Raw genomic sequence first — 12,233 nt, forward strand, 5'->3', positions numbered from 1 at the left:
GCCAATTCCACCTGCTCAAGAAAGTAGGCGCTGAGTTAGCATCAGTGCTAAACAGTGACTGATGAAGACTCTAGGTAAAGCACTGTGTCCTCCTTGCTCTCCATTTTAATAAGCAAATATATGATAAGACAAGATAAGAAAAATGCATATATATTTGCTTTACCTATTACTGATTTGGCCAACAATGCCAAAGTGGTGCTATTGTTTTGTTTAAGAAAGTACTTGACTAAAATATAAAAGAAAGCATAAATATTTTTTTAATGTATGAAAATGACACTTATATAGGTATGGTTATTGAAATAGAAATACAACTAGCCATTTTCAACTTTTTTTCACTCCAAAATTGAAAAGAAATCCTAAATCAATGGGGATGAAGAAGAAAAAAAGAGTAAAAATGATATAAAAATTCATAGACTTGGATTGCAGTTCTGAATCTTTTCTCAAATCTGAAACACATATGAAGAAAAGCATTTAAAGTCAACGAACAATGAATATGACTGAAAGTCTGTTCAGATTACTGAAAATTCTGTACTATACCAAAGATTTTTAAGACACACTCTAGACTGAAATCAGTGTTGAGTTTGGCTTAAAGTCGGTAGCATTACATGATTGAGATTCTTACTGAACACAAGTTTTTGTTTATATCTGATTACTTTCTCTTGTACCTGATTACTTTTCATGGCATGCCCCACAGGAGTCACTATTTTTTAAAAGCAGGGCAAAAAATGAATTTGACCTTATCAAGGAATGAAGAAACAATATATTCCTAACTGAAACCGTTGCTATTTTTAATTCTCACTAGTTTCAAATTGTGAAAAAAAGTTGAAATATGTGGCTAACAGTCTGTGAATTTTTAAGAAAAGTTTATGTGGTCACTATGAGCATCCTAATGTGCAAAATTACACATTTCATTGTTTTGTTTTATTTTTTAAATGATGGTAAATTAAGCCCAAGTAGAGATTCTTGGAACCTGTAGGCTAGATAGAATACTGATTTTCTGATGAAGGTAAAAATCAATATATTTAAAATGTTTTATTTTTAGTTTGAAAAGGAATAGTAATTATTTATTTGGGGACTCAACCTACACTGGTCCCTCTTTTAAGGATACCGCTCAGTAAAAACAAGTCCTCCAAATGCCATTCTTATGTTCAAAAACAACATTCATTCCTCCCTCCTCCTTCCCCAGTAAATCTAGTTAAAACACCATTGGAACGTAATTTTTATTTTTGTCTGTTACTCTGGGGGATTGTTTTGCTTTGCTTCACTTTGTTTTTATTTGGGGAGCAGGGGAAAGGAAGAGGAGATGAGGCCTTCGAGTAACTGAAATTTTTTCTCTTGGGTACAATCCACAAAAATAAAGAATTTGCCTTGACAAGATTACTAATTATCCAATTCATGCATGGAAATAACATTAAGCAAAGCAGTCATAAATGCAAAGTTTTTACTCATTCTAATCCTACACTATACATTTTGCTTGTCACAGCATCGTAATATTTTACTGGACTTAAAACTGTCCAAACGCACAGCATCTGATATAAATCTTCTTTGATTTTTTACATGAAGGGTGTTATAAGAATATCTGAAACTTGATTACATATAGTACAGTAAAGAGATACCAGTCTAGCAGAGACCAAAACAAGAAGGACCTCCCTGATACTTATTTTACATTAGGAAATTTTATCTTAGTTACATAAAGGGTGTGTGTACTTGTGTGTGCATATATATATATACACATATATATATTATATATGTATATATATAGGTTGTTAGAATGTGTGTATGTGTATGTGTGTGGGCATGTATATTATGCTTTTATTCTTTCCTCTTGCTTTTTACACAGCATTTCACATGGATTATATTCAATAATCCAATTGGAATTTAATTTTAGAAGAACAGCGTATAATATGGGTGTCACAAGCTAGATCCAACATTTGTTTTTCACACCTCAAGAAATCACTTGATTTTTATATCATGAGACACTTCTCTGCTGTCATCGAGCAACTCTATTTATCTGGTTAAGCATGGGTGTAAAATACAAACTCTGAGTACCATATTTTGGAAATATGAACTTAAGAATTTTATTTCATCCTTCTTTGGATGAATTCTGTTAGGTGTGATTTTTTTTTCACTGTATGCATCCTTTCAAATTAAGAATAATGTGTTATACAGAGAAGAATTAAGATTTCTGTCATTTAATATCTCCTCTATTATTCATCAATTAGATGCTCTTTACAAGTAGAATATGTGTTTCTCTATGTTACCCTTAGTGATTTCAGAAGCAAAAAGGACTTAGTAATATAAATTCATATATACAAATGTTTTTATAACTTTTTTGATATCCCTGTATTCTTCAATGACTCCATATTTTGCCACCCTGGTTCACAAAACTCATAAAATCATCAGTGTTATACTTCTGCTGCTAAACACTCTTTCCAACTAACATTATAAGTATACATTTACAATATTTACATTCACACTTGATAGAACCTCTTAAAAACAACATAAACGTGGTTGAAAGATTTTTTTTTTCATACTGTAAAGGTATGAACCTTTTGATGAATGTTTGAAAGAAATCAAAGACATTCCACCTTACTGTATTTTGCATTTGTTAATCCATCTCATTGCTTGGTAAGCAACAACAAAATAAATGCAGAACAAACAGGACTGTCTTCTATCTTGGTGAATAAGATCACACTTCATGTACTCTCGTGTTAAAGAAAAGGTTTAACCAGATAACTATAAATACAACTGATTATGTGAAATTTATATTTTATAGTGAAATATCTAACTTTATGAATTTTAAAATCAGATGAATATTCCATTATTTCTGGTTTACTGGCACTAACCTGGTCAGTTGTATGAAAAAATCACTTCTGCAGTGATCAAAGAACAGAAGAACAATAAAGTGCTGCCAGTGAAAGAGACACAATGGCCTTCTTTTCATCCACAGAGATGTATTCTATCTTAAATATAATTCTTTTTTAAAATTTTAGAGTAGAATTTAAAATTGACTTGATATAAATACTACATAAGTATGATAAACTTCACTATTTCCACTTAGAAACGTGTTTGAATATAATAAAGCACATGCAAGCTACACTGCATGATACAGTAGATAAATCTTACCTTTTGATTTATAACCATTTCTAAGGAATTAGTTCAACTGAATTCTATAGAAATCCAGCAAGACGAAAAAATAAAGCATTGTTAAAAGTGTATAATCATAATAGTTGCCTGATTAAACTGTCTCATCAAATTAGTGTCATAAAGTGCTCCACTGAAAGCATATCGATACTGATAATGTTCTAAACAGCTTTACCTCTAGTATGATACTTCATGTTGCTTTTGTCAAAACGTGATAGTCCTGTTTTACAGTTTCTTAATTCTTGGAGTCTATGGGTTGAACAATAGGCATTTATCAACCCTCCGAATTTTTTGAGACAAACTAGAAGAAGCAGCACTATCTGGTGCTGATCTTCAAAGAACACATGGGCTCTCTCTCTCACCAAATTATCTGCACAAGACACCCAAAAGTGCTAACTGAAGAGATCAATGGTACTTATTTTTCAGAGATCACTCTTTCAAATAGAAACATTAGCTATCCTCCCTTCCTTTGCTGTTGGACTTCCATTGGTATCCCGCCTAAAACTGTGGTTCCGATGATGCAGGCATGAATGTGGATACATGAATTTCTGATTTCACTACTGAATAACGCTACTATTAACATTTCAAGTCATTAAAATGAAACAGTGACAGTTGTTAAGTGTTCAATAACTAAAAGCAATTTAAACTCTCTATTAAAGTTCTAACTGGATTTATTCTTTCTTTTTTAATTTTCTTGTGCTTACTCATAATACAGTGTCACTACTTGATGAAAATAATATTTCATACTGTGTATGTAACATCATTGTGTTGCAGAATCCCCCAAATACCTCAACAATGTCTTTGTTGCGCTATTCTCCCCATTTAGCACTTAAAAGCTTTTCTAGTAATGACCAATAAATCAAAAAACAGAGCTCCTAATATGTATAAACGTTAAAAAAAAACAAGAATTTTTGCTAGTGTGCAGTTCATGTAACGTCATCTTGACCATTCTCTTCCCCTGGCTCTACAAGCTGTCTACAACTCAAAACTTTGTTCCATAAATAATAGTGTATTCATGCTTTTAAAGGCTTTTATATGCTTTTATGGTAGGTAAAGGTTGGAAGAGGTAGTTGACTGATTTTTCACTTTTATCTACTTTGATTTCAGTAAAGGGCTTTGTCACTCTGTATACATAAAGGCTAACGCACCCTTTGGTTTGTAGAATGTACTGAAATGTTCGCAGCCCTCTTGGTATCAGGTCCAAAATGTGAAGCATTACTGTTAAGAGGGTATCTTTCTAATGTATTTGTATGTATAGCTTACACCTCTGTGAGGTCTAATAAAGGATTATGGTTAATAAAAAATGTGTTGAAAATTCCTAATCCACACCGATTTTGCAGTAACTCGCATTCTTCTTTTTCTCTTCCCCGGCACATAAATTTCAATTCTCAGAATATACCGAAACCAGAACACAACGTGAGTAAGCCTCATTACAAAGATAAAACTGACATAGAAAGTTAACTACTTGCTCAAGAGTCTTGAAAAAAATGAAGTGTCAGTAGAAGGAATTATTAAATCTATAGATAAAATGACCAGTCAGTGAATGACAGGAACAAACCGGTATCTGAATTTCAGTGTATAACCTCTCACCTCAAATCTTCTTGATGTATGAGAACTATATGTAGCATCTTGGTATGTATCCCATCTAGTCACAAGAACTTGGATATCTCTACTTGACTTAAGTACTCCATAATTCTGCCTTTCTCTATTGTGGGCAATGCTTCACGTACACAGACTGCCAGTAGACTCGTGGCTCTGGGAGGCTTGTGGATAGCCTAATCACTATGAGCATAAATAGACACAGCAAAAGACTCTGACTCAGGAAGTTCCTGAATTATAAATCAATTGAGAGTAGGAAAGTTTCGCTTCATCTTGCCTTCTTCTAGTGTTTTTTCCCTGGACATTCATTTTGGCTACAGTGCGAAACAGTTTCCTGGACTCATTTCCCTATCTTATCTTCACTCTAACTTCTCATATTCTTATGTATTAACCCTGCTGACATAGTAGCCACTCTTCAATTTAAATGCACATTCCCCAAGTGCACAAGCCCTACAATGTTATCATTCACACCAAATTCTTTATTTTATATTTAAATATTCACAGACAATCATGTTTAAACCCATAATGTCTTATCATAGCACTTGAGAAATAGAGATTTCAGTCTGAAAAATATTCTTTACCATCTGATGACAAGATGCACTTAATGGAGACCACAGCAATGGGTAGGTTTGGCAACATGGCTGTAAAATATTTTTAAAATACATCTGTCTATAGACTTAATCACAGTTTTTTTAAAAATTAATCATATGTATCACACACATTACCATAAGTTTCCAATCATGTAACAACACAATCAAAATTAAAAAAACACTTGCCAGGGATAAAGAAAAAGTCTAAGAATTGAGTAATAGTTCACAAATATTAAAACCCTAGTGGCCAGATCTTCTCTTCAATTGTGCTCTTCCTCAGATGAAGGTAGTTTAATTTATAGAACTTCTGATGAAAGAGTTATTGCAAATTAGCCAAGACATCATATTGGCTTACAGGGAATCATCTTATTTATCGTCCAAACTTGGAACTGGTTTTGGGCCACAGCTGAAGAGTGAATCAGTCTACAAATCAGTTGCTGCTTGGTGGCCAAAGGACTTCTGTAAGCTTAGAAAGAATTAGGTCTATCAATAGCAGCTGTTAAACAATGTCCTGGAAGAAATTCTTATCACATAAGTGCAAAGCTGATACTGTGCATGAATTTAAACTGAATTCCCCCATTCCCTTGTCATCCTCCACTTCCCCTCCCCCCCCCCCCCAAAAAAAAAACTTTATTCAGTGACATGCAGCTTCTTCCTTCATTTTCTCACAATGTTTTCTTACTAGTGTTGTTTGGTTAAAAATATCTTTATTAGCACATTTCCTTCACTGTGACTTAAGAATTTATATTTTTATATATTCTATCTCTATTAAATTATTTTTAGACCAAGTTGATTAGTGATGACTCTAAGCCAATCCTCCATCTCAGTGAAAAGGAGTTAACTTGGAGAAGTATGTTTTACCAACTGAGGTGACAGAAATATTAACATTTATAACAGCTTGCCCATGCTGCTCTATGTATGAGTGATACACAGATTTTTTGCTGGCTTTCTGAAGTCATTTGTCATTTCTGTATTTTGACAACCAAAATGCACAGAAGAAATTCGACAGAAATGGAAGAGATGTGTTAGTCAAACTGAGATTAAACAAAGATGAAAGCAGGAATTCCAGTTTACCACTGGATTGTTATTTTTTTGTTTGGGAAGTGTTTGTTCTTAACTGTTAATACAACAAGCATTTCAGTTAAAATGCATTGTCTTCAGACCAGCCACTAAGCCCTCCAGGACTCTAATTCTCAGCATCTGCACTATCCACTCAGTAATATTTTCACTCTTTTTTTTCTTTCCTTCTGTACTATTTATCATTTATTCTTGTTACATATTGACCCACTTCAATAGGAAAAGTAGCAAGTGCAGAAAATGCCTTGCCAGTCTTCCCAAGAACAACAACAACAAAAACTGGCTAAGTCTACTGATTTGGGCTCTGTCTCAACAGAGGAAGGTTTCAGCACCTTCAGGCTGAAAACTGAATCAAACCAGATTTCCCAGCTTCAGTGTATACGGTAATGATTTCATAATTTGGAAAAAAGCAGAATACTAGCATTTTCAGGCTGCTGATATTCCATTATGTAGCATGCACTAGGCCCTTCAATAAGATCAATGCTTTTGAAGACATAAATACTGTATAGGATGGTTTCCAGATACCTGTGTAGCTTACAGGTGAGAAGGATATTTTAATTCTTGAGACAGAACAGCACTGGACATACAATACACCATACAGTTTTTCTTCACTTACAGATATTTTAGGTTAAAAGCATCTAGAGCAGGGAAATTCAGTAATTTCCACCTTTAGAATGCCACAAAGAAAGTTGCTTATTTTTTATCAGTTTTTGTCTAGGTGTTGGCATTTCAGATATCTATTTTCTTTAATTCTTGTGAATAATTTGTTTCCTTCACCTCCATAATTTGTAGTTCACATTGCAGGCATACTGGGCTATTACCTGTGTTTGCAAACAGGTTTTATGGAAGCTACTTTGGATTGCAAAATTCCTATCATAATCTGTATTCACACTGTGCAACAGAGATACTTTTACTTATTTAACATTCTTCAGATCCTTGCTTTTCTGAATACACTTTATATTATTACCTTTCGTGTAGATTTTCATCTGTATATCATTGCTGGTACTTCCCAGCTTCAAATATTTTTTTAGTACATATAACACATTCTTAGCTCTTAAAACCAAGTCAGTCAGTAAATCTCTTGGTAATATAACATGGTAAGCATCATCTTTCACAGATTTCTTAAGTATACATAACTTAATATTTCCTGATGTTCTTGTTTGGTCTAAATAAAATTTAGGGTTTTGTTTTTGTTTTTTTTTAGCACACCTTTTTAACTTAGTTCAAATACTGACTATTATCTGACATGCTAGCCAGCATACTGACAGCTTCAGTTAACTTAGGAGCATTTCCACTTATCCTTAGTTTCACTCTCTGCTTTTTATTTTAGTGTCAATACTGTAATACTGTCTCTAATCTCAAAAACAAGATAATTTAATAATAGCAGAACTTGTATTATACTAATCCTGTCATTCCCCAAGGATTCCAGTAAGTCAAGATATTGTTGTTTTAAATTAGTCCCTCTTAAATCAATTTTTAAATGAAATCTGTATTACTATAGCTATACCCCCATAAGTATTTGACTGTGTAATGAATTGTAAGTCCATTAATATATATGTAATATAAATATATATATATTCATTCATCAACTTATGATGATCAGAGGGTTAGAGCACCTCTCATATGAAGACAAGCTGAGGGAGCTGGGCTTCTTCAGCCTGGAGAAGGCTGCGAGGAGACCTCGTTGCAGCCTTCCAGTATTTAAAAGGAGAATATAAAAAGGGAAATTAATTTTACAGGTGTGTAGATAGTGATAGGACTAGAGAGAATGGTTTTAAGCTCAAGAAGGGAAGGTTAAGATTGGATGTCAGGGGGAAGATCTTTACAGAGAAAGCGGTGATGTGCTGGCACAGGCTGCCCAGAGAGGCTGTGGATGGTCCATCCCTGGAGGTGTTCAAGATGAGGTTGGATGGGGCCCAGGGCAACCTGGTCTAATATCAGATTTGGAGGGTGGTGGCCCTGCGTGTGGCAGGTGGGTTGAAACTTGATCCTTGGGGTCCCTTCCAACCCAAATCATTTTAGGATTCTGTGATTCTATGATATGCCTTTTGCTACTTCAACAGAAAGCTATGCAATGTATTTTATTCTGATTTCTCTTTGTAGTTACTCTTTTTACTTCCTTCACTAATATTTTTCAACAATATCTAATAATACATTCAACCCTCATTTTAATTAATGATTTTAAATTACTGTATGCCTTTCAAAGAAATAATAAGTTTAATGGTTCCTATATTTCATGTGTTTTCTAATTCTTTGCCTTGCAAGGATTCAAACTCCTTGATTTCTTTTTTTTTTTTTTACTAGTTACCATTTTTATGTTGTCTCACTTCTTTTCCCCATTCCTTTACTACTTCTTCCTTTCTATTTCCTTATCCAGTGCAAAAAACATCACTCCCACATATTTCCTGATTTTTTGAAACAGAATTCATGTTTGCACATGTTTATTTGTACAAAACTATTAGTGCCAAACATTCTTTCCCCATCCCTCATGCTCTAGTAATTGTCCATCCAGGGAACTCCTCAAGAGAGCATTTTCCACGCTATCTGGTTTCTGTGTGAGACAGTAAGTCTAGGCCATGAGGAAGAACCTTTGTCCTCTTCTTTGCAGTGTCCACCACTCCTTTAAGCTTTCCAGCATCACAAAAATAGTAATTATTTGCTTAAAGCTCAAGATTTCCAAAGAAGATGGCCAAAACTCACTCATTATGACTCTCACACCCTCAGTGGAAAATGAATGACAATGTTTTCATTTTATTTTGTGATGGACAAAATAACTTCCCCAATATCATGCAGTCTTCTGGTGTCAGATTGTCCCTGGTAACCTGATTAGCAAATCAGGGTAATTCATGGTGCCACAGTGTTATCTTCAGCATCTTATGACTTCTTTCTGACTTATTATATTAGTTTCTTAAATGCTCTCAAGCACCCAAAAGGGTGACAATCAAGAGAATCTTAGGAATTAATTTTGATTCGGATAGATCTAGTATTAGTGTCGCTTAGCAGTACTTCCAGATAGCTCTAACTTCACTACTGACAATAGAATATTAGCAAAGCAAGAGGGTAGGCTGTTATACTTCTGCCTTGTTCACAAACGTTTTCTCCACAGCAAAAGACAATGAGAGAGCTTTCAGATGCATACTGAAGCCTCCTTTCCTTTCTGCATTGTGCAAGTAGCCAGCAAGTTCCATCCTACTATCCTTCATTACGAGAATTTTTCCTGTTATCTATACAGTGAGTCACAAAAACAAGAATATATACCTTCTCTTTAAAGGCAACAATATATTAAGATCTGGAATGGTTTTCTTGAAAATCACTAGAATTCTTAGATGACTGAGATAAGGCAACTTGATGAAGACATGAAAGGCTCCGCTCTATTTCCACCACAGATTTCTTATTGCTTTAGACAAGATTCTAAAGTTCTTGTATCCAAAAGTATCTAGCTAACAACTGAAAGTGTTAATACTTCTGTATTAAGGAAACAATTGAAACCCTCATGGAGCATGACTGCAGAGAACTATGGCCTGGCAATAAAAGTAATGGGAATAAAATTTACAGTCCTGTGTTCATTCCCTTTTAAAAGAGCATAATGTGAAGACAACCCCCTTTAACTTGCTCCTGTTTTCTGATGGATTAACAGATTCTGAACTCTAGAGAGTAATTCAAGAGACTGTAAAAGTTATCAGATTATTAGAATGACATGGATGTATGCAGAACAATTTTACGTAGATGAGGGATTATCCAGTGGCACAAAAGGATAGTAAAAATGTGGCATGCAAGATAAAATTTTGAAAGGTTCATAAAACTATCAAGTGAACAACAGAACAATCAAATGGAACTTCCATTTGGAATGTCTCTCTAACTCTAAAATATTCTGTTCAATATTTGGCTAAAAGCGGTATTCAAGAATTTCTAATAATACATTGGATTCTTAACTATCCAGCTCACACGCTAACACAGAAATGGCAATTACTCATCCAATTTGAGTCTACATCCAACTACAGACACTTGGGAAAATAATAAATCTGAAAAGTTTTAACTTCATCAGTTTCAGGAAACTGAGGGTCCAAATTCAAGATCATAAAAGCTGAAACATAACAGTAATTACATAGTGCCCTATGATGAAGGTCTCTCTAAAACTCTTAGTTTAGAAATGCGTCACGTGGTTCCTCAAATTACTGATGCCTGAACATATTAACAATATGATATGCCATAGAATTTGAACATAACATAGAAAAAATGAGAGCAACTAGTACAGATAATTACATTATGAGACCATGAATGAATAATTCTTTCTACTTAAGAACATCACAGAGTTTTCCAAAAGAAAATGAAGCAGAACTATCTTCATTTTGCATCAGAGGGAAGTCAAAGACAAAATTCTAGCTTACTTGTTCAAAAATATGCAGGTAGTCCGTAACAGAACCAAGAGTAGCGCTCAAGAATTCTAACTGTTAAAAATGAGTATCTTGCCACATGCATTCTATTACTCTAGACTTGAAAAATGAAGTCTCAAATGTAGGATATCTCTGATGAGAAAACTACTGAAATCAATAAAAATTAATGTCAAGGCTTTTGAAGTGTTTATGATATCCCTTTCCAGTTATAAATAGATTATTAGTCTTTCTTTATCATGAGACAATAAAACTTCATACTTTTAGATTGGCTGCCTGTTTAATATATATGTGTATATATATAAAAAAACTTTATATATCTATTTATGTGTACATATGAGCCTTTCAATAGTTCATAGCCACTGTTTCAAATTTTTTTTTGGCAATGAAGAATTTAACGTGTACTAAAACACATAGTTAACGCAGACTTCTCAGAGTAATTCCAAAGGAAAATTAAGACATAACATTCATTTGAGCAGTGTTATTTATACACATAATATGTTTATACATATATAAATATATAACTTATATATATTTATGTAGGAAATATATTTATGTTACTTTTAAAATGCCATCATAAAATTCAGGCATGAAGTCTCAGACATCAGTATCTACGAGACTGCAAATACAGAATGCAGAAGGTAATAAACTGCTGTTCTGACATTAATTTAGAATTCATACTGAAAACACCAGGTAGTACAGTCTTCAGCTGTCATAGATTTCTAAAAAGTTCTATAAACAAAAACAGGCAAGTTTTTATAAACATATAAACATTTACATTCAGCTTTTTGGACTGCAATCAGTACTATATACAGTTCACTTTTGTTATTCTTCTGCCAAAACGTAGCCTCCTTGGTATCCTGGAAAAAGGATATTCAGCAACCATGAGACAGTAGAGGGTTTCAGTATCTCAATTTAATTATCTCTTGAGAAATTAACAGCTAGGTGGAATGAAATCAAGAACCTACATCACAGAAGCAGCCAAATGATATTGAATCAGAAGAAATAAGCAACGCCTACTACAACACTACCCCATATCTCTCAACACTTGTTCTATCAGTAAGGCTGTGCAAAAAAAAAAAAAAAAAAAATTCAGAGTTGCTATGCTCAAGAAAGAGGAACAGTGATACTAGGGAGAAACACAAGATGCAGAGGGAAAGCATATTTTGGAGATGGCTGACCATCTAAGGAATCTTAAGAGCAGCTTCTCCTAAAAGAACAAATCCCACTTTGCTTGTTCACTTTCTGCTCTACAATCTAATTTTGCTCCTCTCCATTTCCCCACTTATTCTGTAACTTCATCTCTCTCAACTTGTTGCAGCAACTGGGGCCTCAATATATTAATCTCTGTCAGTTTCAGTGTATTTGGCACTCACCTGGCTGTCTAACAGGACAGATGCAGAACCTTGAGGGAGTTTTGAGGGGAGCTGCA

Source organism: Gallus gallus, chromosome 1 (genome assembly GCF_016699485.2).
Source record: "Gallus gallus isolate bGalGal1 chromosome 1, bGalGal1.mat.broiler.GRCg7b, whole genome shotgun sequence".
Taxonomy (NCBI): domain Eukaryota; kingdom Metazoa; phylum Chordata; class Aves; order Galliformes; family Phasianidae; genus Gallus; species Gallus gallus.